A 25,809-nucleotide genomic window follows, 5' to 3' on the forward strand; every position below is an offset into this window, starting at 1 on the left:
TTTGTTGGTCATTCGCGGGGGTTTCTGTTTTGAGTTCTATCCTATTACATACATTAAGTCAAAATATCCATGAAATCCTTTATCATCGTGATGTATAATAAGGCTCGATCGTTGCGAAACGTCCATTATTTTTGTGAAATCAAGAAGGAACACGTCTCTTGGTCATGTTACACTGGAACACTGCACCACGTGGAGTTAAAGGGCAACTCGTAAGTTAACATACCGAGTGAATTAATATGTGGGAAAATAATGCAGGAAATGGATTTTAACATTTAAAATTTAAAAATACGTTTAGAATTATACCTGTGCTTATTTTTGTAACGTGGTTGACCACGCCCACCCCAAATCTGGGGAAATCGAACGTGTTGCCATAAAAGTTTTCCAAACCGTGAAGAATGCATAGCTCCGTAAAGTTGGCAATTTTTGCGGGCAACAATTGGAGACTTTTAGATTTCAAACTAAAAGCTCGGTAAATTCAATGGTTTCTTAAGTGCGATTTTGTCGTTTTTCTATTTGTGACTAATACAGTTGGAAATAATTACACATTATATACTCATATTTAAACCCATACCTTTAACATGTGTCTCAAAAAGAGAGAGAAAGAGTGTTTGTTTGTTTTATGATACAATCAGACTCTGAATCTTCTGTTAGAGAGTGGGACACCAACGCTGTATTTTCCTGCCTGTTCCTATGGTACCCAGCCAAAATGAGGCGTTTTCCAGAGAAAAAGTGGCACTGGATAGCATTAATCTCTATCCTGCTGTTGTGGCTCACTGTGAATACTGGGTGGGCCTTTGAACCTTCAAGTGTATGTGTTTTTAATTCACTGATTTTCTTATTTGTTTCTACAGTCAGCAATCAGTTGGTTCTGTGTACCCAGAGACCTCAGCTCCAGTGTGCCATACAACAGTGGGGCTGAAGTTAGAGCTGAAGTAGAGAATAAGAGTGGAAAGTGTCAGATTTCATTGGTTTATTTCTGCAGAAAGAGTATAGCAAACTCTCACTGGAATGTTCCATACTGTACTGAAAATAAGGGAAGCACCCTTTCATACAGAATGAAGACTGTTTATTTGCCTTTTTACAAGAAATGTACTGGATTATACTTTTCAGGCAATATAAGGCAGTGATTGTATATTTATTTTGTAACGAGCTAAGGTAAGGTAACATTAATTTTGGATGGTTTAGAACCTTCATCCCTCATGGCAAATATTTGTTAAATGAGAACTGACACTTCTTCTTTGCCGGCTGCTCACTCAGGTCCTGTTATCTTTTTGTACCAAGCAAAGGATGTGACCAACCCTCCCTCTATACTTCAACTTTCATTTTTCCACCTAGAACGCACACTAGAAAAATACAACTGTACTATAACTTGGTGCTTGGTACAAAAAGATAACAGGACCTGAGTGGGCAGCTGGCAGAGAAGAAGTGTCAAAGTAATTTGACAAATTAAAGTAATTTGAGTGTAGTCATGTACATCGGTGCTTATGGTGTGATCTCCAGGGATACAAGATTGGACAGTGCAGTGACTTTCCTATAGTTTGTTCAGACCTTACTATTTGGGATTGCCTCTCTGATCCAACTGCTCAAGTACCAGACTGAGCCCCAGCCCAAACAACACTAAGCTCAGCCCAAATGACGCTGTAAAAAGACCCTGATGTCAGCTGGCCTCCACTGCCCTCCCATGACAACACCACGCCTTCCCATAATCATTATTAGTTTTATATTACTATGGAGTATTTGCTCATCTGAACAAAATCAGGGATTCATCTAGTACCTGTCCATTCTTGGAAAGTACAGGAAAAGATACCCTTCAAGTCAACTCAGCCCATATCTCTCTGATAACAACATTCTTCAGAAGTTTCAATTAATCCCATCATAGTATAGACGCTTTCATCGGAGGCACGCGCGTTGCCAAGGTTATGCGCTTGGCCCTAAGTTAACTTCCGGTCTGTGTTTGTTTATTATTGGGTTTGTGTTTACTGGCTAATATGGCACCGATTACAAACGGAGTGAAAGTTAAACTGATGAGCAGACTGACGTTGGGCTCAGGTTGTTGTGCTGTGTGGTGCAACTTGGAACAAAAAAGAAAAAAAGAAAATTTGTAAAAATACATTATTTAACTTTGTAACCCCACTTGGGAATTGTGAAACGAATTGATGGAATCCCTGCGATTATTATAGCTGGTGCGTGCCCGTTACTTCGTATTTTTGAGAAATAACTGGACATCATTACCTATTCAAATGTAAGTCCTGTAAAAATACACATAATAAACTGTATAAATAAATAAATCAACTTCATACATACACATGTACTAATACTAATACAGCCTTATTTACTATATCAACTTTAAGACAAGCAAAACGCTCGTAATTATCTCATCGTGACCCATTAAAGCCAATGGCGCAGATGTTGCTTCATACATTCAAACTGCTTTCCCAACGGCTATTTTGCGTCCTGCGACTTGAGTGACAACAGTGAATATGTACGGATTCCTAGACGTGCTGATAGGGATCACCCTTTCTCATATTAACCTCAAATACGCAAGACAGGACACTTATACAGTATGCTAGCAAATTTATTTTAAGTTCCATTAATTTATATAGGGTTGTGGATACACGTCCCCTTTAGCAACTAAAAGCTAGCGCTGGACCACCTCTGACTTATTTGCCGGCACAGAAAAAAAATCGTGAAAGTGTTGAAAAAATAACCACGGGAGGATAACAAGGACATTTTTCCTACTTAACTAGGTACAGGTTGTTACCGATATTTCACCTATTTCATATATAGTCGCAAATCAGTTTACGTTTTCCTGTCTGTCGAACGAAGGTGGTCGAATAGGTGCTCTCATTGTAGCAATGACTTTGTTTCAGGTAACAAACTCATGATAAGCGATAGCTAATAGCTAGCTGACCAGTAACAAGCCTTCAATAGTTACGAACAATTAGCTAACTAAATTACTAAACGTAGCTAACATTGTATAAATTATACACAGAAACGTTAGATCAATGCTAGTAGTTGATACGCTATAGCTACGTTTTGAACGAACGTTTTGATACCTGTTTCCAATGACTTGACAGTGTTGCATTGCCTGATCATTTTTGTTGCGGTAACCTAGCAAGATGACCCAAACTATTAGAGCCACGATGTTTTTCCATCAATGCATGCTATACAAATAAATACCTATAGTAATTGCATTGGCTACACATGCTGCCCAGCACTAGCCCCATTTTGTGTCTCATGTAATCATCGTTTTTAAGCAATGTAATAGAAAGAGTGCACTTTTTACACAAGAATGTGCATGTAACCAGAATAGTTATGGATTATGCAAGGAATGTATGATGTTCCGCAAGGTGCAATACTGTCAACAGTTAGGCCCTATCTGTTTCTGTCGCTTGTTTTTCTAGTAGTGTAACGTTATCGCATTTGAGTTTGGCCAAGTAATGGTTCTTTTCTTCGACTGGTAACCCCAAATAATACTGGCTTGACATAGTTTTAACTAGCTAGCTAACATAATTTACTTGTTATTTATTTTGCTTGTTATCAGAAATAGTCTAAAGGGACTCCGTTGTTATTGATTGTTTGCGGTAGTCTGCCGGAAGTTAAGCTACGGCCAGAACAACGCACATGCGCAGTAACGTTTGTTTATGTTGTTACCGTCGAAAGCGTCTATTAGAGACTGCATATTAAGCCATTGAATATTCTTCATCTAAATCCAGATGCTGGTCTTCTCAGTGTGCTAATTCGTTTGGATTTAAATACTCTTTTTCATATAATTGATCACAAGATATTGCTGCAACAGCTTAAAACAGGTAGGATTAGACAAAACAGTCTTAAAATGATTAGAGTCTAATCTTACAGAAAAATGGCTATAGTAATTCTATGTCACAAAAAAACCAATTACTTATGGAGTCCCACAGGGCTCAATTCTTAGCCCCTTATGGGGTTCACAGCTTACATGCTCCCTCTCAGTGATGGCATTCATGGAAATGGTGTGTCTTTATTTATGCTGATGATACTGAACTGTATGTAATGGTTAAGCCTGGGGGTAGTTCTTAAGATGGGTCAAACATTTTTTGGACATAAAAAATGAAAATGAAAATGAAATATCTCTTAATTTTCTTCAGTTAAACTAAAATAAAACATAAGCTATGTTAATTGGTCCCGGGAGGCAATGAGAATTGTTTTTCATGGATATATAAATTCATTCTTTGATCTGGAGGCAAGTATGGAATCCCATATTAAACACATCAAGCCTTTTTATCACCTCAGAAAAAATGTAACTCTCTTTCCTCCCAAATGATGTCTTTGGAAAATTAATGATTATCCAGAGTGCAGAAGCCAGAGTGCTGACGAGGACAAATAAGTAGGAATACATTACTCTAGTTCTTAAAATCACATAAGAGAAATGCTTGTACTGCACAAATCAGAGAGATATGCCACAGCTGGGTCTTCAAGGCTTATTTTAAGCTTTTAATTTTTATGAAAATATAAGAATGGAACACTCTGTCCCAATATACTAGAATTCACCACCACTGTATGATACAAAGCCCGCATTACAGTGGCTGCTGCACCTAGATGACAGTCAATCTCCAAATCCCTTTTTCCCTCACTTGTGAATAAGACCCCAAGTTACTTGAACTCCTCTACCTCAGATAGTTGCTCCCCCCTTACTTGAAGGAGACAAGCCATCTTTTTCTGGGAGAAGACCATGGCCACAGACTTGGAGGTGCTGATCCTCATTCTGACTGCCTCACACTCAGCTGCAAACCATTTGAGTGCACATCGAAGGTCACAGTACGATGAAGCTAAGAGGACGACATCATCCGCAAACAGCAGAGATGCCACACTTATGTCCCCCAACTGGACTCACTCCATACCTCGGCTGTGCCTTGTAATCCTGTCTACGAATACCACAAACAGGAGGAGAGACAAAGTGCACCCTTAGAGGATTCCCACACCAACTTTGAACGAGCTTGACTTAAAGCCGAGAACGTGAACACAGCTCTTGCTCAGAATATACAGGGACCGAATGGCACACAACAGCAACCCCAGCACCCCATACTCCAGCAGCACCTCCCACACAACATCCCAGGGCATAAGGTCATATGCCTTCTCCAAATCTATATAACGCATATGTGGCAGTCGATCCGCCTGAGAAGTGGATTGGTCTCGGCTGCGCCGGCTGGTGGAACCAGACATTGGTGCACAAGGGTACAAGAACAACCCGAGTCCAAGAAAGCCTGGACTGCATCCCCTTTCATACTTACAGGTATGAGATACATCTCTGCTAGAGCGGGGGAAGGCTGGGTGGCATGCAGCATCTGGTTCATGATGTTCACGACCATTAGGGCCTTATGCCCACAGCACCAACAGCCCTGCCCCGGTGTTTCTGGTGCACTCGTCTTACCCATGACCAGGGAAGGAAAATACTTATGATTTGGGGCTGGGGAACGGGTGGATGAAGGTAGGGGTTTAAGGAAACGGGACCTTGGGGAGGAGAGGGTAAGAAGGGAAGAGGAGGGGGGGAACAATACAGGTAGCAGTGGGGGAGGAGGAGAAAGAAGGGGAACGGAATGGAAGTTTATTCTGTGATTTTATCCCCGTGTCCTCTCCGACAGACAGATGGTTCTCCGCCAGTTCTATTGCCGCACTCAATGAGGCAGGTTGGTGATACTGGAGCCAGTCTGAAGTCCATGTCAGGAGTCCCCTGACGAACTGCTCCAGTGCCGCCTGCTCCACCATTTCCTCAGGAGTGCAGCACTCTGGTTGCAGCCAGCGTCGGCAGTAGTCGAGGAGCTGCTGGGCATAAGCAAAGGGCCGACCGGTTGAGGAAAATGCTAACTCTCGTATCTTCCTCCGGTGGCCCTCGGGTTTCAGTCCCACTCTTTCCCAGATGGTAGCCCGGAGGGTAGAGTAATTGGCCAGGGCACTGGCTGGGAAGTTTTGGCCCGTAATTGCGCCTCCCCCGACAGCAAGGGTAGGAGGCTCAGCGCCCACTCCTCCACCGACCCGTTGCATACTGTGGCTGTCCTTTCGAATAACTCAATAAACGCCTCGGGGTCGTCCTCCGGGACCATATTCTGTAACTTCACATTGGCCAGGAGGGTGGGGGTCAGGGTGGAACTGGTTGTTCTTTCCCTCAGCAGCTCCATCAGGATAGTTTGATCCACAGCCTGTGATGCAGACCTAGCTTGTATAGTCTGCTGCTGTTGTTCCTGCAGACTGCGGAGAGCCTGGTGTTGGTTCTCCTGCATCTGGGCCAGCTGCTTCACCATTTCAACCAGCAGTTTCCATCTTCGGAGGCTCTTCTGTCCCGGGTTTCGGCACCAAACTGTCAGACACCAAATGTGACACACCAGGCAGGGAGATGCGACAGTACTGGCCAACACCGTTTCTGTTTCATGGAGAGAGAGATCGCACACACACAAACACAAAATCAAATAAACGAACAACTTCACCCTTCCCCCTCACGGGTGGGGATTGTAAGTCACTCTGGATTGTCAGTTAAATACAAAATTGGAAGAATAAGACAAAGAAAAAGAAGACTAAACATGTGCACATGTACACACACAAAATGCACACACACACACACACACACACACACACACAGTGGTTCATTTACGACTCCCCCTATTTGCTTTGTTCTTTAAAGTAGTATTTTTTGATAAATTTTTCCCATGTTTAAGCAGTGAAAACAAACAGTTCCACTTGAGCTGTATCTCCCTGAAGGATTTTGTAACACATAATTATGGATCCATAATTTCCTGAAGAAGGTATATACAGACTATCAAAAAACTAATATGACCACATTTGTTTCCTGACAGTAAATTAGGCAAAGACAATAAAGCCAACATAGCAACAAAATAGCTGTTGCCTGAATGTTGCCTAGACATGGAATAACCATCATTGAGAAGCTTAGTCAATGTAATGCCAACATGTGTGGTATTGTTGACTGGTGAAAACTGGTGTCTGGTAACTGTGGTCACAAAGATTACTGCCATGTGCATCCAAATAGTCAATAACACACTGTTTTGTGACATTTTAAAAATGATACAAAATTCCACATGTAGGTGTCAGGGAAGTGAAAAGTTTAAAATAACTATTTATGAATTTGGTGGTCTTAGCAGTTAACATTCTCTTTTAATGTTCAGCAATCTGAATAAAGAATGCAAGCAGAAATAAGTGCTAAAACTCCTCACTTATCTAACATGTAATATATACTTTATTTAATTTGATTTCCATCTGAAACCTGCTTTGAATTTAACAGAATCCTTGGCCTGAAACTAATGGCAGAAGTAAAAGTGCTCTCTGAATTGTATGTCTACATGAAATTTGTGTGCAAAATAAAATGTGGAGAAGACCTTGGCTGGAGAAAGTTATCCGATTGGTGGAAAAGGATGGATATTTGTGCATAAAGCTGTGGGGTTTAGGCAGTTGTCCCATTGATCAGACCTATTAAATGTCTAAATGAACAGAGACACAAGTCAATTGAATTGTGTACGCCCCTTTTTTTATATCCACTAGATGGCAGCACATACTAGGGTGAGATAGAGTTCATAAACAGCAGCGATACTGGAGACAGCAACACAATCACCCCAACCCCACTCTAACAGTGAATCCCAGTCACGCCTCAAATTTCCAGTCATTGCCTAACCAGCACTGGAAACAGAACTCCTGTCCAGTGAGTTTGTCTCAACCAAGTTTCCCAATATGGCTGATCTCATCCAGCATTTTAAGCAGCACATCCAGCCGTTCAAGCATCACTGCACATTTTACACTACTGAATGCTGCATTGATAACCATTCCATGAAGATGCTGTTCAACATCATGATAAACAGCCTATGGGGTTTAGCAATGATGACCCAGTGGGATTATTAAAGACAGTGACAGCACTTCCCTGGCACTCGCCTGTGAACATCACCAAATAAAAAAAAAGCACATTTATTCACCTGGCCTTCTTTATAAAAATGTGCCTGTTGAATGAATTTAGTCTAATCTCTCAAGGCACATGCATTTTGTTTTTCAGTATCATCAATAGACTAGCTACCATAACGCTTGGAACAAAGCTATATTATTTGTTGATTTACCTCTGTACTCCATATTTTTCATTTGCAATCAAACAATTCAAATGTTCAATTGCTTCTTACTTGCAAGTATAAGAGAGCTTTCAGTATCTACTCTTTCAGATTCTAGGCTTTTGATTCTAGGCTTCAGACATAAATTGTAGAGTTCTTCTTTAGCCGATGAAGCCCTTTGGGATTACTGAGCTCACCAGTGCTCTTTCTTCATAATGATGTTCCAAATTGTTGATTTAGGTAAGCCTAATATTTAAAAAAATTCTCAGCCTCTTAATGGCTTCCTTGACTTTAACTAGCACAACTCTGGTCAAATGCCAATAACTCCAAAAGCAACCAAAAGCCTAGAATCAAGACTAAATACTGAAAGAGCTTTTATACTTGCAGTAAATAAGCAATTGAACACTCCTGACTAATCAGAAACACCTGTGATGCCAATCATCCCAAACATTATGATGCCCTGAAATGGGGGGTATTTATAAAAAGAAATGCTGTTATTTCTACACGGTGAAACCAAACTGTATTAAAATACTTGTTAATAAAAGATGAGAATCTTCACTTTAATTGATTGATTGCAAATCTAAAATTATGGAGTACACAACCAAATAAAAATAAGGCTTTGTCCCCAATGTTTTGGCAGTAACTGTAAGTTCACTATTTGAGACATTCATAATTTTTCAACACAACAATCTCTGATATTTGTGGTAATTCAACTGGAACTCTGGAACTACTCTCAGCCTGTAGCACCCCATATTGCCAATTGTCTGCAACAGATTTACCTGTACTCACATTTTAGGTCATGGTTTTTCTGTATTTGGTTTTTCTGGTCCCGTAAAAGCTTAAAAGTTTATTATTGTGGAAAAAGTAGCACAAGGTAAAACCTCAACGCAATAAGAATTATTTTATTTTTCCAACATTTGGGAGGCAAAACAAAACAGTGAGTAAAGTGAGCCAAAGTCAGTGATTTTTTTATTGCGCTTGACTAGTTTCCCTGGTCACATTCTAAGTTCCTAAAAGGTTCAAATATACTGAATCTCAGGGGTTCATTCATATGTAATAGTTTTCATAACTTTGTCTTGACCTTCTCTGGGCATGTCACTGCATTTGATCTTTCAGCAGGTACAGTAAAACTTCTCCCTGGCCTGTATTCATTCAAGTACCCTGTTTTAAAGGCCCACATGTTCAGAAGATCATCCCCATGAATGCAACACAACAATAAATAATAGCCTAACATTTCAGAAATATTATGGATGTTAAATATTTTAAAGTGTATTGGGTTAATATTACAGAACATTACAACAAGTCACTGACAAGGATAACCTCTAATCAGATTAACAACAAATCGATAAATTAGATTGATTAGAAGTTTAATCAAAATGTAAAAAATAAAAATAAAAAATAAAAACCAACGGATAATCTTTTCATGTTAGGACACTTACCAAATTCAGAAATTCTACAGCATACTGCTAAACTTATTATTTTCGGTCATCCAGCCAAGCTTGATTCAGCTCAGTAATTAGACTTGCTTCAAACAAGCATCTATATTTGAAAATCAACAAGACCAATTAGCAAAAAAGCCTATGATAAAATTGTACATTTCACAGACTATTTGGTTGGCTAAAGTAGGCCTAAGAATAAGATGGATGTGACACATTAAAATGACAGTAATGGAATTCACACTCTCTAGCCTACATTCATTGTCCTGTGGCAGCTGTTAACCAACAACACTATTTATATGGTTATTTGCCGTCAACATACTTTCCAATAAATTTTCCAATTCCAATTCTTTTTCATGGTCAGGCCACATTTTTATTAGCATTTAGCAAACTATTGGTACTGGCTGTGCATAAACCTTTATTGAACATAGAAACCAGTGAAAGCATTTGTGCTTACCAACAATTATGATAGCCGTATTTGATTATTATTTATGTTTTGAGTTAATTAATTAAATGTGTCATTTTGACAGACAAGAAAATAAATGTCACTAATGACAACCCCAGCTGTGACCTGTGACCAGCAGGCTATTGAAAGCAAAACTCTGGCGACAAGCTGATGCCCGCTTGATAGCTTGTGTGTGGCTTATATGCTTAGAATCAAATGCTATAGAGCAGGGGTCCTCAATCTTATCCAGAAAGGGCCGGTGTGGGTGCAGGCTTTTGGTCCAGCCGAGCAGTAACACACCTGATTCTACTAATCAACCCCTTGGAATCTCTGCTAAGCACCTTGATTAGTAGAATCAGGTGTGTAACTGCCCAGTTGGAACAAAAGCCTGCACCCACACCGGCCCTTTCTGGATAAGATTGAGGACCCCTGCTATAGAGTGTCTTCTCAAATTATGGTTTTACAAAAAGGAAAGTGTTTCTAACGTCATGCAAGTTTGATTTGTTTATTTAAGTCAATCTTCTCAGGCATTCTTGTGAAAATATGTGCACAATAATGTCTAAGGCATTACAGTGAAATTCTTCCATCAAGAGACACATTTCAATCTAGCAAGTTGATCACCATCATTGATCTCCCTAACCCTGTCTGTTTATACAAAGGGCATGGATACTGCCCTAAACTTGTCTGTTCATACACAGAGCACTGACACCGCTCCAACTGTGTCTGTTTATACACAGGGCACTGACACTGCCCTAACCGGGTCTGTTTATACACAGGGCCCTGGCACTGCCTCAACCAGGTCTGTTTATACACAGGGCCCTGGCACTGCCTCAACCAGGTCTGTTTATACACAGGGCACTGGCACTGCCCCACCTATGTGTTTACGCAAAAGGCACTAACACTGGCCCACATGTGTATGCATACAACACTCAATAATGTAACAATGTAACAATCATTTATACCATTTGGCAAAGCACTGTTTCCCACAGTTGTCATAGCAACCCTGCAATCTCATGATTTCCTCATTTTCCCAAAGACAAATTATTTCTTCCAAAACTGTTCTGTTCAGTGCAGTTCATGGACACATTAGATAAACACAGACAGACAAAAAGAGCTCAGTGATTTAAAAAAAAAAGCATCATGTAAATTAAATTTACAACAGAAGAGTAAAAGAATTCAGTAAGTGAAAAAGAGTTTATATGATCTGCTCTCTTTCAGCATATGACTGTGCGTTAACTGAGAGGCCTGAGGTGGCCTGAGTAATTCTTCACATCACTCAGTTAAGTACCTACTCTCCTGTGATACCCAAGTTATCGGTACAGAACTTATTGGAATACCAGAATTTCTCAAGAATGTCAGACTCAAATTCTCATCAAAGAGGAGATACATATTTTCATTTCCAGAGAGTGGTGTAAGTTTAAAACTTTGTAATTGGATACACACTTCCTTCATTCCCACAGAGAACCCCCACCCACCCCCTGTTTCTGACAGCAGGGCCTTTTGATGATATCAGAGGTAAATAACTGAACTGTTCTTTTTTTCAAGTCATCATCAGAGATGCTGGCCAATTTCCGGAACAGAGAGGAAAGGATAAGAGCGACATGTGAGCTACAGTTGATTTTAGGTAGAGGCCAGGGCTACACTCATACAGAGAGAGGAGATGACTGCTGCCCTACCTCTCCCCTGAGGTCCTCCTGTACCGCATCAATTTTCACCTGCGACCCCCCCCCCCCCCGATCTCTCCACCAGATACAAACAGCCTCTGACACTGACTGAGGAGGGCCAGGGGGAGATATGAGAGGGCCTTCTTCCCCCCTAAAGAAGAGAGGGAAGTTTAGAGGAAACATGAGAACAGCCTCTTTTATTTGGCGTTGCTCTTTCAGATAATTCCAGTTTTCTATTTATTTATATTCAGTCTTACAAAGAACCACCTCAGTAAGTTGGTCCTTAACCAGGTATCAATAATAACAATACTACTGTAACTGTAACCAGCTACTCACTAGTCTCATGATCACTGAAAAGACCTGTAACCAGGTTCACACCTGCACTGCTCCAATAAACATCAAGCAAATTAATTATTATAGCAAATATTAATATTTGGACATAAACAAAATAATATATCTGTTCAATGCTTTAGTGTTCTGATCCCAATGGCAAAGACATGCATTTTAGAAATGGGTTTTAAACTGATTGAATGCTTTGAGTCCTGAAGTTAACTGAAAAGAGTGTTCTTCTACTCAGTGACCTCCAGGATCAGATGGCTGTGGGGGCTTTTTCTGGGTTGAGCTCTTGGTGTTACATGGCTTTATTGTAGAGTGATAGTTTAGCTCACTGTATTTCAAGTGAGAACAGCATTGTAATGCAGATTCTTTCTCAATACAGACAGAGTCCACAACCTGGCTCAAAGTTCAGGGATTATCTCTTTAGTTCTTCCAGTGGAGGCACTGTTGAAAATATTACTTTTTGACTGTAATGAAAATAATATTTCTTGACTCAGTCAAATCAAGCAATATACACAAAATCAGGGCTGTGCACGAACATTTTGTGGGCAGGGGCTCAATTGAAAAAAAGGGCACCCTCCACCCCCCACGCACCATCCCCACTATTTTCATCCTGATACTGCCACACGACACCACATTCATAATCACACACTATGTTCATAATATGGGCCCTGTTTTGGGTCTTCTGAAACATAATTCCTTAAAGTAATACGTCATTCACTTTTGGACCCAATAAACTTATCCAGAAATCTTCATGCTCTACAGATAGTATCCCCCACAACACTACGACAGCATTTCACACAGACATCACATACAGTTTAGTCTTCAGTGTTTTTTACCTTTATTCCAGGAAGAGAAATAACTAAACACAAAAGACTGTCACAAAGCACATGCAATATTATAAACAAATAAATAAAATAAATAAACATTAATAAATAAATATTAGACCAAATAGTAAACTGAAAAGATAAACATATTATTTCTCTGAAGTAACCAATGTAAACCCAGCAATATAGCGGAAACACTTTTGAAATATGTTGGTTTTAACAGCAATTACGTAAACATTACTAAGGACAACAATTAAATGTTAACCAATCCTTTTTTCAGTGTTTCTTCTCATGTCCTATTTCCCTTTTTACGCTCTGAGTAATCAATAACATGCAAAAGCAGGCTACAGCATTTTTTTTTTTTTTTGCATTTTTGAAATTATCAGCGTGCCACTAGGCTACCACCCATTTGAAACAACCGGCTAAACAAACGGACTACTGTCTGTGGCATTACTGAAGATAAGGGGACACTTACAACATCACTCATCTTAGCAACATGCTTCAAACATTGCCTATTTGTAAGTTGTCTTGCTTGACAAAGGGGCTGTCATTAATTATCGTTAACCATAATTAGCTAGACTAGCTTGCTTGTGGGCTAGTAGCCTATAGGATAACTTAACCTAGTGTAAAGTTGGTAAATCCGATATAAACCGGTTTATTCTATTTTGAGCATCGTAAGTGTTGTTGTTTCAACTGTGATTTTGTTTTATGACAGTGCAGAAGAGTACACAGTAGGAAATTCAGTATTGTTACCTGTTACCTACGGATGTCAGTACAGCAGCGTGCATCCATAATAAGTGGGCAACTGTGTCGATCAAAACAAAATAGCAGCGCCAGGTACTGCAGCTGAGGGGTCGCGATTTACGCATGACGCTAAAACTGCGGACCCGTGCATATATTATAATATATATAATTAATATAATATAATTATTAATATATAATATATTATAATTATATTTTGGTTGGTGGTATTTATAATTTGTTTTTTATATAAAATACAAATTATGAATACCCCCGAGCAAAAGGGCACTCGTCAAGTGAGGGGGCAAAAGGGCAGGGCAGGGGCTCAAGTCCCCCTTGAGGTCTATCTGTGCACATGCATGCACAAAATACACATTAACACCATAACTATATATCCCCCCCCCCCCCCCCCTCTTTTAAGTGGGGCTGGGACAATAAGAAAACACTTGAAAATAGAAGAAATCTTCTTAAAACATCCTGTTCAATTAAAAATGTATTATATGCAGTGAAAACGACTGGTGTTTAAACGTGGAACTGACTTGGCGAGAAACCAAACAACTTTGTTTTTGTTTGAGTTTCATAACTATCATAGTAACACATGAAATCAATCAATCAATCAAACTTTATTTATATAGCACAAGTCATACATCAAATGCAACTCCAAGTGCTGAACATAAAAAGTGTAAAAAAGAGTAAGTTAAAAGGACATGAGTATAAATAAAAAACATGAAAATGAATAAATAAAATATAGTATAATAAAACTAATTAAAATAGATAAATAAATAAATAAATAAATAAATAAATAAATAAATAAATAAAAATAAGAAATAACAGTAAAAGTGCAAGTCAAAATCAACACACACTAGATAAAAGCCAGGCTAAAAAGGTGTTTTTAAGTTTTCTTTTAAAGATATCCACACTCTCTGCCACCCTGAGGTCCTCCGGCAAGCCGTTCCACAGGCTGGGGGTATAGTGGCTAAAAGTGGCCTCGCCGTGGGTCTTAGACCGGACCCTTGGAACAACCAAGAGACAACTACCAGAGGACCTGAGGGATCTAGTGGGTACATATCTTAAAACCATGTCAGACATGTAGTCGGGAGCGAGACCATTTAGTGATTTGTAGACCATTAAAAGAATCTTAAAATCAATTCTAAAACTAATAGGTAGCCAGTGCAGCGATTTTAAAACAAGTGTAATGTGTGCCTCCTTCTGGTCCTGGTCAACACACGAGCAGCTGAATTTGAGTTGATCTATGGCTTTTTTTGGTAGACCAGAAAGGAGAGCATTACAATAGTCCAGCCTACTAGTGATAAAAGCGTGCACTAGTCTCTCAGTATTGGCCTGGGAGAGAAACGGACACACTCTGGCAATATTTCTTAAGTGATAAAATGCAGATTTGGTCACATTCCTGATGTGGGCATCGAACATTAAATTAGAATCTATGATGACACCTAGGTTTTTAGCCTGGTGCCTGGGACTGAGTGCCAGTGACTTCAATTTAGAGGTCAGTTTCTCTCTCTGTGCCTCTTCTCCAATGATGAGTACCTCTGTTTTGTCCTGGTTGAGCTGAAGGAAGTTCTGAGCCATCCAAGCATTAATGTCTAAAATACACTTATGGAGGGCATCAATAGGGCTTGTGTCATCAGGAGACACCGCAATATAGAGTTGAGTGTCATCAGCGTAACTGTGAAAATTGATGCCATGTCTCCTGATGATACTGCCAAGGGGCAGCATATACAGACTGAAAAGGACTGGACCTAGGATCGAGCCTTGCGGTATGCCACAGTTGATGTCATGTTTCTTTGAGGAGTGTTCGTCGAGGGCAAATAAAAAATTCTCTACCTGTGAGGTAAGATGTAAACCAGTTAAGAACAGTGCCAGAGAGGTCAACACATTTATGAAGCCTGTCTATGAGAATATTGTGGTCGACCATATCAAAAGCTGCACTCAAGTCAAGGAGAACAAGGACTGAGAGTTTTTTGGTGTCCAAGTTGATTCTAAGGTTGTTCAAAACCTTTACCAAGGCCGTTTCTGTGCTGTGATGCCTGACTGAAATTTTTGAAAAATGCAGTTTGAGGTAAGAAAATAATTTAACTGCTTAAAAACTAATTTCTCTAAAATTTTGCTTAAAAAAGGAAGATTAGAAATTGGTCTAAAATTGCTGAGGACTGATGAGTCAAGGTTGTTTTTCTTCAGGAGGGGTTTCACCATAGCAGTCTTAAGTGTGGTTGGAAAAACACCTGTCTGTAAAGAATAGTTAATGAAAGCTTGGTAAATGGTAAATGGACTGCATTTATATAGAGCTTTTATCCAAAGCGCTTTACAATTGATGCCTCTCATTCGCCAGAGCAGTTAGGGGTTAGGTGTCTTGCTCAAGGACACTTTCGACACGCCCAGGGCGGGGTTTGAACCGGCAACCCTCCGACTGCCAGACAATCGGTCTTACCTCCTGAGCTATGTCGCTTTGATCTCATCTGATAAACAGTTAAAAATTGTTTTAAAAAAGATGGTGGGGATAGGATCAGGAGGGCAAGTGGAGGGCTTAAGCTGTGATACTACCTTCATAAGCATTTCAGCGTCAACCAGGGCAAAAACTCTAGGGTTACCTCACATAGTGAGATAGGGGATTCTAAGGTATCACTCCTTAGCTGAGCAATACCTGACCTGATGGTGGTTATCTTATCCCTGAAGTATGCTGCAAACTCTTCACATCTGGATGTGGAAAAAAGATCGCTGGAGTCTAAGGGGACAGGGTTAATCAGACGGTCAATTGTTGAGAAGAGGATTTTTGGATTGTTCTGATTATCACTGATCAGTTTGGAGAAATGAGCTTGTCTAGTATTTCTGATTGCCTTATTGTACACAACAAGAGGCTCATGGAAAATGTCATGGTGGACATGTAATTTAGACTTTCTCCATTTTCGTTCTGCTACACGACAATTTCTCTTTAATTTAGTAATTTCGTAATTTTGCCAGGGGTTTGTTTGGGGTTGGCCTTTTTTTGTTTGACAGGAGCAACAGTGTCAATAGTTGTCCTAAGTTTGGTAATTAGGTGATTTACCAGATCATCACATGAGGAGGGTAGAATAACTGCTGGTATACTTTCTAAACAGGTCATGAAATTTGCAGCAACCTCAGGGGTGAGACACCATTTTTTAACAAGGCGTTCTGTATTTTTCTGTGCTGTGCAGGCTATAAATGAAAAGAATACACAATAATGATCAGACATAGCCATATCAACAATAGAGGATACATCAACAGTAAGTCCATGTGTTATCACCAGATCTAAGGTGTGGCCGTGGCTATGGGTGGGTCCAATGACATGCTGAGTAAAATCCATATAATTCAGAATATTTATAAATTCCATGGTTTTGGAATCTTACTTATTATCCACATGTAGGTTAAAATCACATATGATAATGCTTTTATCATGATTACTGTGGATAATAGATAAGAATTCTGCAAAGTCAGCTAGGAAGAGGGGGCATTGCTTGGGAGGCCTGTATAAAGTTACTGCCAGCACAGGAGGCTGACACCTGAGTATAATGGCATGATGCCCAAATGAACAAAAGTCTCCCATAGGTATGTCCTTGCTGGCAAGAGCAGCTGAGAGTATAGTTGCAGTCCCACCACCATTTTTCCTTTGTCTACAGGAGTGGGAGGAATTATAGTTCGGGGGAGAGGCCTCGATAAGAGCGGCTGGTCCGTCAGTGATGAGCCAGGTTTTGGTTAAAAACATACAGTCCAGTTCACGCTCTGTAATAAGGTCATTATTAAGAAATGTCTTATTTGAAAGTGAACGTACATTAAAAAGTGCCATACTCAATGTCTCTGGGCTGTTACTTTGAATCAGTTTACTTTTCAAAGAGACTGATATTAAGTTGTCCCTATTAGATCCTAGAAGTGGTCTGTTGCTGCCCATTTTATTATTACAGTAAGAGATGATAGTACCAATCGAATAAACATTAGGAGACAGTCCAGCGGAATTATTTCCTACCGTATAAAAACACCATTGTCTGAGGCAGGTGTTCATGTTGTCTGACAGCAACTGGGCCCCCGTCCTGTTTGAGTGGAGACCATCTCGCTTGAGAAGGGAAGGCCTTGCCGACAACAGGTCAAAGTTGTTGACATAGGGGACCCCGATGGACTTACAGTAGCCTCCTAGCCAAGAGTGGAGGCCAAACAGCCAGGACCATCTCTCCATACCCCTCTGGTGGGTGGGGAGGGGGCCAGATATAATGGCATGTTTCCCTGTGTCCAATAGTGAGGATAAAAGAGTTTTGAAATCAGCCTTTAAAAACTCTGACTGCCGTGCCTTGATGTCATTGGTGCCCACATGCATGATGATGTTGTCCACCTCAGAGTAGCTGGCCAGGATGTTAGGGTGTTTGCGATCAAGGTCAAGAACCCGGGCACCAGGGAAGCAGTGAACCTTAGAATTTCCAGAGGTTGGGGGTAGGTGGACATCCCTCACCATGGAGCTGCTAATGACAAGGGTGGAGGTGATAGAGTCCTGGGGGGGAGGGGGGGGCGAGAGGGTGGGCTTGGAGAGCAGGAGAGGACGGGTCGGAAAGGAGGGGCAGGTGGGGTCCACCTGGGTGGGCAGGCTCACCGAGGGGGCCAGCTCCTCATATCGGTTAGATAGTTGTAGCACCGGTGGCTGGGACTGAGGCGAAGGGTGGTGTGGCCATCCGGAGCGCCTGCCCTTCTGCTGCCAGACAGGGTGCCGGGGAGTGGAGCTGGGGTGAAGCCCAGCTGGAGGTCCAAGATGAGGTGTGCAGGCGGGGGGGGGGGGGGCGGAGGATTCACCTGGTCAGCAACATTGGAAGGGGAAGCAACTGAATTGGCAGTGTGGAGGTGAACAGTGCTGAGGGGTGAAGGCTTGGCCCAGCTGCACCAGTTAAAACAGTGGCATTAAAAATGTCCTGCATATTGGAGCGTTCTTTTAGACGAGTGTTGCGTTCAGACAGCGCCTTTATTTGTTCATGAAGCTCGATTACTTTCGCTTGCAGTTCACCAAGCTTAGTACACTTGACACAAATAAAAACGTTGATAGTTCGCTCCTTGATGACTACTAAAAACATGTTGCAGAGCTCACATTTCCATATTTGCTTCTCCCTCCCTGATCCACTCGGAGAGTCTAGGGAGCCCATATCGCTGGTGGGCGAATAGTCCGACATTCGCAAGATAAAAACAACTAGCAACAAATGGTTGGCTAGCTAGTTAGATGCGAGATTGCACAGTGCCTAGTTAGGCTGGTTAGTTATTAGCGCATTAGCAGAACAGCAGGGTAGTCCGTAAATGCTTATTTGTAATCCACTTTTCAGAAGATAAATTGCATCCTGCAAGTTGTATGCGGTTCCCAATTCGCTTTTATCAAAGATTTGTGTTTTCTGGCTGATTCTTTGATTGTAGTCCTCTGCTGCTGCTGCTGCTGCTGTTGCTGCTCCGACTGTGTGCCGAAACTATTAAGCATTAATCATGTAAAACTAGAAGAAATTAAAAAACAAAATAACAATGTAGGCCTATTCAGTTAAGCCATATTCTGTAAGCACTCAGAGTTGCATGGTAGTGCAAGGCTAAGTCATAAAATTTTAAATATAGTAATAAAGTCAAGGATCTCTCAAAGTTCATGTCGCAGAACCTTTCTTTATTTTTAAAAGTGGTGAAAACTACCACAATGTAAAAGTATTTCAGAATATTATAATTCACATATATTACTAACTTCTGATACAGCTTGAACTTTCCTAGCCAAGGTTAATTGCTTTTGATTGGTCTGCAGAGAGAAAACTGAATTGATGGAATTGATGTTTAGCAATTCTTCATTGTGTAAAGAAACTAAATTCATTGAACCAAGCAATTTGTCATTTTCTAAGTCATTTTAATTAGCCACGATGGAAGCCATGTTCTGTTCGCAATCAGAGTTGCATGGTGCTGAGAGGCTAAGCCGTACAATTTTAATTATAGTTAAGTCAGAAATCACTGAAAGTTAAGGTCACAGAACATTTCTTTTTTTTCAACACCACAATACCTATTCCACAATACCTCCAACCTATCTCTAAACCCTAGATACCGGCCAGACCTCTCTGCTCCACAACCTGGGAACATCTGACTGACCACTCTCTGCTTGGCAGTTTAGCTGCTTGTTCCAGCCAGGATACCTGTCTGTACGGGCCGCACAATGGTGAGTATAACTTCCTGTGGATCACTAGTCATCTTCCAACACTTCCTATTCATAGCCCCTAGCACTTTTTTTTCTCCAAGTTTAAAGTTTTTTATTGTCAAATTCACAGCTTGCACAAGTATAAAAGTGAAATTCTTCAAATTCGTCTGGGCTTTTTAACAATGCAGTAGTAGCACAATAAAATTAACTGTAGTGAAAACAATTGTCAGGTATTAGAATTAAACATCAACATGCTGCAGTATTTAAAATCAACAGTGGTCCTGTCAACTGGTGCTGGTAAATAGTATATGAGCATGAGAACCAGAATGAATGTGCAGTCAAAGCATGTGCAGTTTAGTGTCCAGTGACGCCTTGGCTGTCCACACCACCCTCTGCAATACTTTGTGGCTGAAGGCAGTGCAGTTACCATACCAGGTGGTGATGCATCTCGTCAGGATGCACTCAGTGGTGCAGCTGTAGAACTTCATGGAACTGAGGGCTCATGGTAAACTTTTTCAGTCACCAGAGGTTGACAGGAACTGTTGTGCCTTTTTCTCCACCATTTTAGCATGTCATTTTCATGACAGTTCCTTGGTGATATGCATCTCAAGGAACTTAAAGCTGCTGACTCTGCACTACAGCCACAACATTTTCGATCTGGCGTGTGCTCTTTCCCCTGCCTCCTGTAGTCCACAATCAACTCATTGGTCTTGTTGTTTAGAGAGATGTTGTTTTCCTGGCATCACTGTGTGAAGGCTGTAACCTCTCCCCTGCAGTTAGTCTCCTTGCTGTTGAATATTCTAGACCTACCACCGTCATGTCATCAGCAAACTTAATGACAGTGATGGAGTCATGCTTGGCCACGCTCAAGGTGCATAGGGAGCACAGGTGAGGACACACTGCTGAGGGGCTCTCATATTGAGAACCAGTGGGGAGGAGGTGATGTTGCCCATCCTCGCCACCTGAGGATGACCCTTCAGGAAGTCCAGGATCCAGTGGCACAGGGGAGTGTCTACACTCAGGGCACTGAAGTTGGTGATGAGCTTAGAGCTCTATGGTATTGAAGGCTGAACTGTAATCAACAAACAGCAGTCCTGACATAGGTGTCCCTCTTATCCAGGTGAGTGAGGGCGGTGTGCAGCTCAGTGGCAGTTGCATCACCTGTAGATCTGTTGGAGCAGGGAGTTGGGTAGTAAGAAGCAGATGGAGTCTTTGACCTGCCTCTCAAAACTTCAGCTTGGAATGGACGTACGTGTGACTGGACGGCAGTCGTTTATGTATGTCATCATTGTTTTTTGGTATAGGAACAGTGGTAGACATCTTGAAGCATGTGGGGTGAGAGGTTAAAAATGTTTGTAAAGACGCCGGCCAACTGAACACATTCTGAAACACAGCCTGACGTGCCATCCAGACCAGCTTCCCTGCATAAATTCGGTCACTTGAAGGGCCTGTGCACATCAAATTCAGAGAACAAAAGTATACTGACATCATGGGTAGCAGGTGCACTCCCAGGGATAACAGTGTCATTTACCAGAAAGCAAGCATGAAAGGTGTTTAGCTAATCTGTTTGAGATGCCCCAACATACTGTATATATGTAATTATTTTTGGAATAAAATTGTAATAGCAAACTTTATGGTATATATGGATGTTAGCTTTACAAATCTGATTTGAATTATGATTCAAAGTTAATTTACATTTTGTGATGTATTAATTCCACTATACTGTTCTGGAAATGTTATTACCGAGGTCTAGCACTGCTGCCCACATAATTATTGTGGATGTATTCATTCTTTTGTTGTAAGTCACTCTGGATAACATTGTCTGCTGAATTAGAGTGAAGTAGGAAAGGAAAGGAGAATTATGAATTTTGGCACACAGTGTGTTCTTCGTATTATTATTATTATTATTAGTATTATTATTATTATTATTATTATTAGTATTATTATTATTATTCGTTTTCTCAAATTATTTTCTTCCATTGTTATTTTACTATACAACTAATATAATTTAAAAATTATAGTTCTTTCAAGAAATGTCATGCCATCAAAGAATTTAAATGGAATTTGAAAACACTGGCATAGTGGGAGGGCGACAGAGCAGCAGAGAGGGAGGGGAGAGCTTGGCAATGGAGTGACGGGGAGAGAGAGAGGAGGAGTGAGGGTGAAGGAGAGAAGAAGCGATTGGCAGAGTGGACAGGAGCAGAACAGATGGGGGTCATGTGGAGATGTTTCTCATGGCGACAGCCTCAGAAACCTTCCAGCAAAACATCTGAGCTCAACTCTGTTTTCCAAGAAATGTTTTCAAACCCATCCTTTTTAAACCCCATCCTGCAAGCATCCCAATAACAACTGCTACTATGGGTCTGGGTGACTATGGTATCCTTAATATTATTCAAACATGTAGGTCTATGAAGGACACGGTCTGAATTTAATTAAAATATCTTTCATTTTTTCTTTTAATATTTTTAATTATTCATCACTCATTAAATTGTTCAGCTTTGCCATATTCAACAGTTACATTGTTCTGAAAGTATCTGCCGTTCTGAACTTTAAAAAACAAGTAAAGTTCATGCTGGGAAAAATCCCTTTAAACCTAAAATTTGCATGGATATTTCCACACACAGTTATACACCAACAGCTCTACATGCTGTATGATTATGCACCCAGTTTGACTCATGATTATGTGCATCCATAAGCTCAGTGTGTAAATCTTTCATTCATAAGCAGCCTGAAAAAAATAGTACTTGCAGGAGAAAAATCCAAATCCTTAAAAATCCTCCTCACCTGAAGACCAAAGCTCAGTTTGTGTTTAGCTCTGCTACTGAGGCAAAGGCTAACAGCTGTAGCTAAGTGCCTGATTCCGATTTCACAGAGGGATGACTAACATTTTCAATTTATATAAATGTTTTACTGACAGCCCTCCAAAAGGTCAAGAAACTATCGGAGATTCTGTCTTGTGTGCAGAAAGGTTTGTAGGAATATCAGAAAGAATCCGTTATTTCAGCATATTCTTCCTCTGTTCCACAGCAGAGAAACTATCATATATGCTGGGACAACTCCCGCCTTCTGTGTGTTACTGGTATGATTGATAATGCTTGTACTGATAAATCAAATTATTAAAAGCATTAAAAAAATTTATTGACAAAGAGCAGAGAGAGAAATTGGAAGGCAAATACTGAGTAAAACTAGTAGTCTTACAATACAACAAACCTTTATCTCACAATCCCATAATACAACACACCTGTATTTTACAATCCTATATTACAACATACCTGTATTTTACAATCCCAAAATGCAACACACCTGTATTTTACAATCCCACAATGCAGCACACCTATATCTCAAAATCCCATCATACAACACACTTGTATTTTACAATCTCACAATGCAACACACCTGTATCTTACAATAAAACATCACACTTGTATATAATACAGTGCACATATCTTACAAACCTATAATACAGCAAACCTGTCTTATAAACCCATAATATAGCAACCTATGCCATACTAGCCCATAATACAGCACACATGTGTTACAGTCCCATAACATAATGCGGTCTAGTGGGTGGCATGATATCAGAGCTCTGCATTGCGAGGTCTGGTTTGGACAACTGGGAGAGAAGAACCCACCTGTAAGGCCCAGTTAATTATTTGTTGGTCTGGATGTCTCATGTGCCAGATAAGCCAATGGAAATAAAAGCTTTGTTGGGGTGGGGGTGGAATGGAGGGGAGACATTTGAATGCCAGAGTGAGGGGCGGATATGAAAGAAAGTCTGGGGTGGGTGGGGGGGGATCAGATGCTCATCACTAAGACTCATTATGTTAAAAGGTGCAGGGAGCAGTGAAGATGAGTCACCTGCATTTGCAGAGAGACAGAATACTGTGCGGCTGCGATAGGCCACCGTTGCATCACCAACACATTACTCCCCTCGGTTTGCGCTCCTTCGAAGTTACAGCCTCATCCTCAAAGCGTGCCTCAGGCAGATGCCCCTGGACCAAACTCCCTAATTAAGTTTGTGCAGATTCAATTAAAAAACTTGTGCAGGGCTGGCAAATTGTATTAATAGTATTGGAACAGATGACATATGAACATGTTTTCAAAATTAATTTTCCTCTTGTAAACGTTGTTTAAACATTATATTTTATTTGATTTGTTGTTAAAAACAATCAGTATTACTACAAATTATCCAGTTTATTTTGTAATTTTATGTCTTGTTCCACACCCACTGCGTTCTCAGCCACAGTTGCAGATCCCTTGAATTGTCTGTCAATCCCATTTCCCACACCACCTAAGGTGCTTGTCAGTCAGTTTTGGCACCCCATGGGCCATTTTTCAATCAATTTCCACTGAGTAATGTGAGAAAATTGATGTTTGTTATAAACAGATTTGTTGTGCCCACCACTGCCCTCTATGGCCACAGGGTTACTTGTGAAGACCACCCTTGACTGCATGTTGTCTGCAACCATATTTTCATAGGTATCTTTAGCAGTCTGCTCTCATTTATCTGCCTTATTTAGACAGGAAATGAAGCAGAGAGGGTAACACATGCAGAACAGATCACACCTCAGAAAGTTTCATGGGAGGGGGATCAAACCCCCAACCACATGGGGAGACTTGTATATGGCTTGAGAGTCAGTCGCCCTCCAGACTCACACATCTTGGCAACTTATCATGCGATATTAATGCCATACTCACGATTCGCTTAGTTTAATGCAGTAACTTCCAGATTAAGGCTCCCTTATCCACTGCTTATATGAATCGGGTAGATGTCATAAACTGTGCTCACCAACATGTTACAGGTGTTGAAAGGGTTTTCTGGGACCCAGGACATTAGTATTTATCAAACACCTCTAAAGAGAAAAGGGGCCCTAAGTACTCAAAAATGGAACTGGAAATGGAGTAGTGGTGACTATAACACATGAGAATAAGACCAGAAATAATAACCTAAATGACCTAAAACTGCCCTGATTTCAAAAGGTATTTAACAGTCCCTCCAAGATCACCTGAATTGGTTAGAAGTTACCAAAAGGTGCCACATCTTTCATATGAGGAATGTGTGACAACAAATGTTATTCAGTATCATGGAAAGGTGCTCGTGTGAATTCCATGGTGGAATGATTAGCATGCTGCAATCTGAATCCAGTGCTCCAAGTCCAAATCTTGGTAGAACTTGCATAGTGCAGTTATTGTTTCTGTAACCAAATCTAACAACGTGATGACTGAAAACATATGTGATGTATAACAATGGTACCTTGGCTCTATAGTAATTCACACGTGTTCTTTCTGTAAATTTACTCTACAGTACATATGCAACTTTCAGTCAAATAAAATCATTTATAAAACAGGTAGTTCTAGTTGCTGGTTGGTTAATACAGAGTTCCTGCCGTGCTATAATACACGATATAGTAACAGCTATGATGCGACACATCTGTTCATCTTACTGTGTATTGTATCACTGCACACCCTTAAGAGATTGAACCATTGACAGTAGCTAATGTTATTAGCCCAACAACTTAATGGGAAGTATCTTTTGTTTTAACATTAGGTGGGCTACCTTTCAGAACCCGCAATAAAAAAACAAACCAGGACAATAATATGGAGAGATTGAACATAAGGGGAGAGGGAGGGAAATCTAACACAGGGTAAAATGCAACACAAACTTTTCAGGTAGATGCATGAATAACAGGAGAGCTCAATAACTTTTCTAATTTTGTCCATTCCTCCTGACAGAACTGGTGTAACTCAGTCAGGTTTGTGGGCCTCCTTGCTCGGACATACTTTTTCAGTTCAGTCCACAAATTTTCTATGGGATTCAGGTCAGGGCTTTGAGATGGCCACTCCAATACTTTCACTTTGTTGTCTTTAAGCCATTTTGTTTCCACTTTCGAGGTATACTTAGGATAAATGCCCTGCTAGAAGGCCCAGTTAAGTTTTAACTTCCTAGCTGATGTCTTGAGGTGTTGCTTCAGTACTTCCTCATAATGCCATCTATTTTCTGAAGTGCACCAGTCCCTTTTCCAGCAAAACACCCCACAACATGATGTTGCCCCTATGCTTCACAGTTGGGATGGTGTTCTTCGGATTAAAAGCTTCACCCTTTTTCCTCCATACATAGCGCT

General features: G+C 40.6%; 1 long non-coding RNA gene across 1 annotated transcript; it reads left to right on the forward strand.

The window, feature by feature from the left end:
• Positions 1-21,262, forward strand: LOC135247642 (uncharacterized). Its single transcript, XR_010328261.1, has 3 exons — positions 1-209; positions 19,594-19,708; positions 20,464-21,262. It is a non-coding gene; the product is annotated as an uncharacterized LOC135247642 (long non-coding RNA).
• Positions 21,263-25,809: the final 4,547 nt, after the last annotated feature.

Source organism: Anguilla rostrata, chromosome 2 (genome assembly GCF_018555375.3).
Source record: "Anguilla rostrata isolate EN2019 chromosome 2, ASM1855537v3, whole genome shotgun sequence".
Lineage (NCBI taxonomy): Eukaryota > Metazoa > Chordata > Actinopteri > Anguilliformes > Anguillidae > Anguilla > Anguilla rostrata.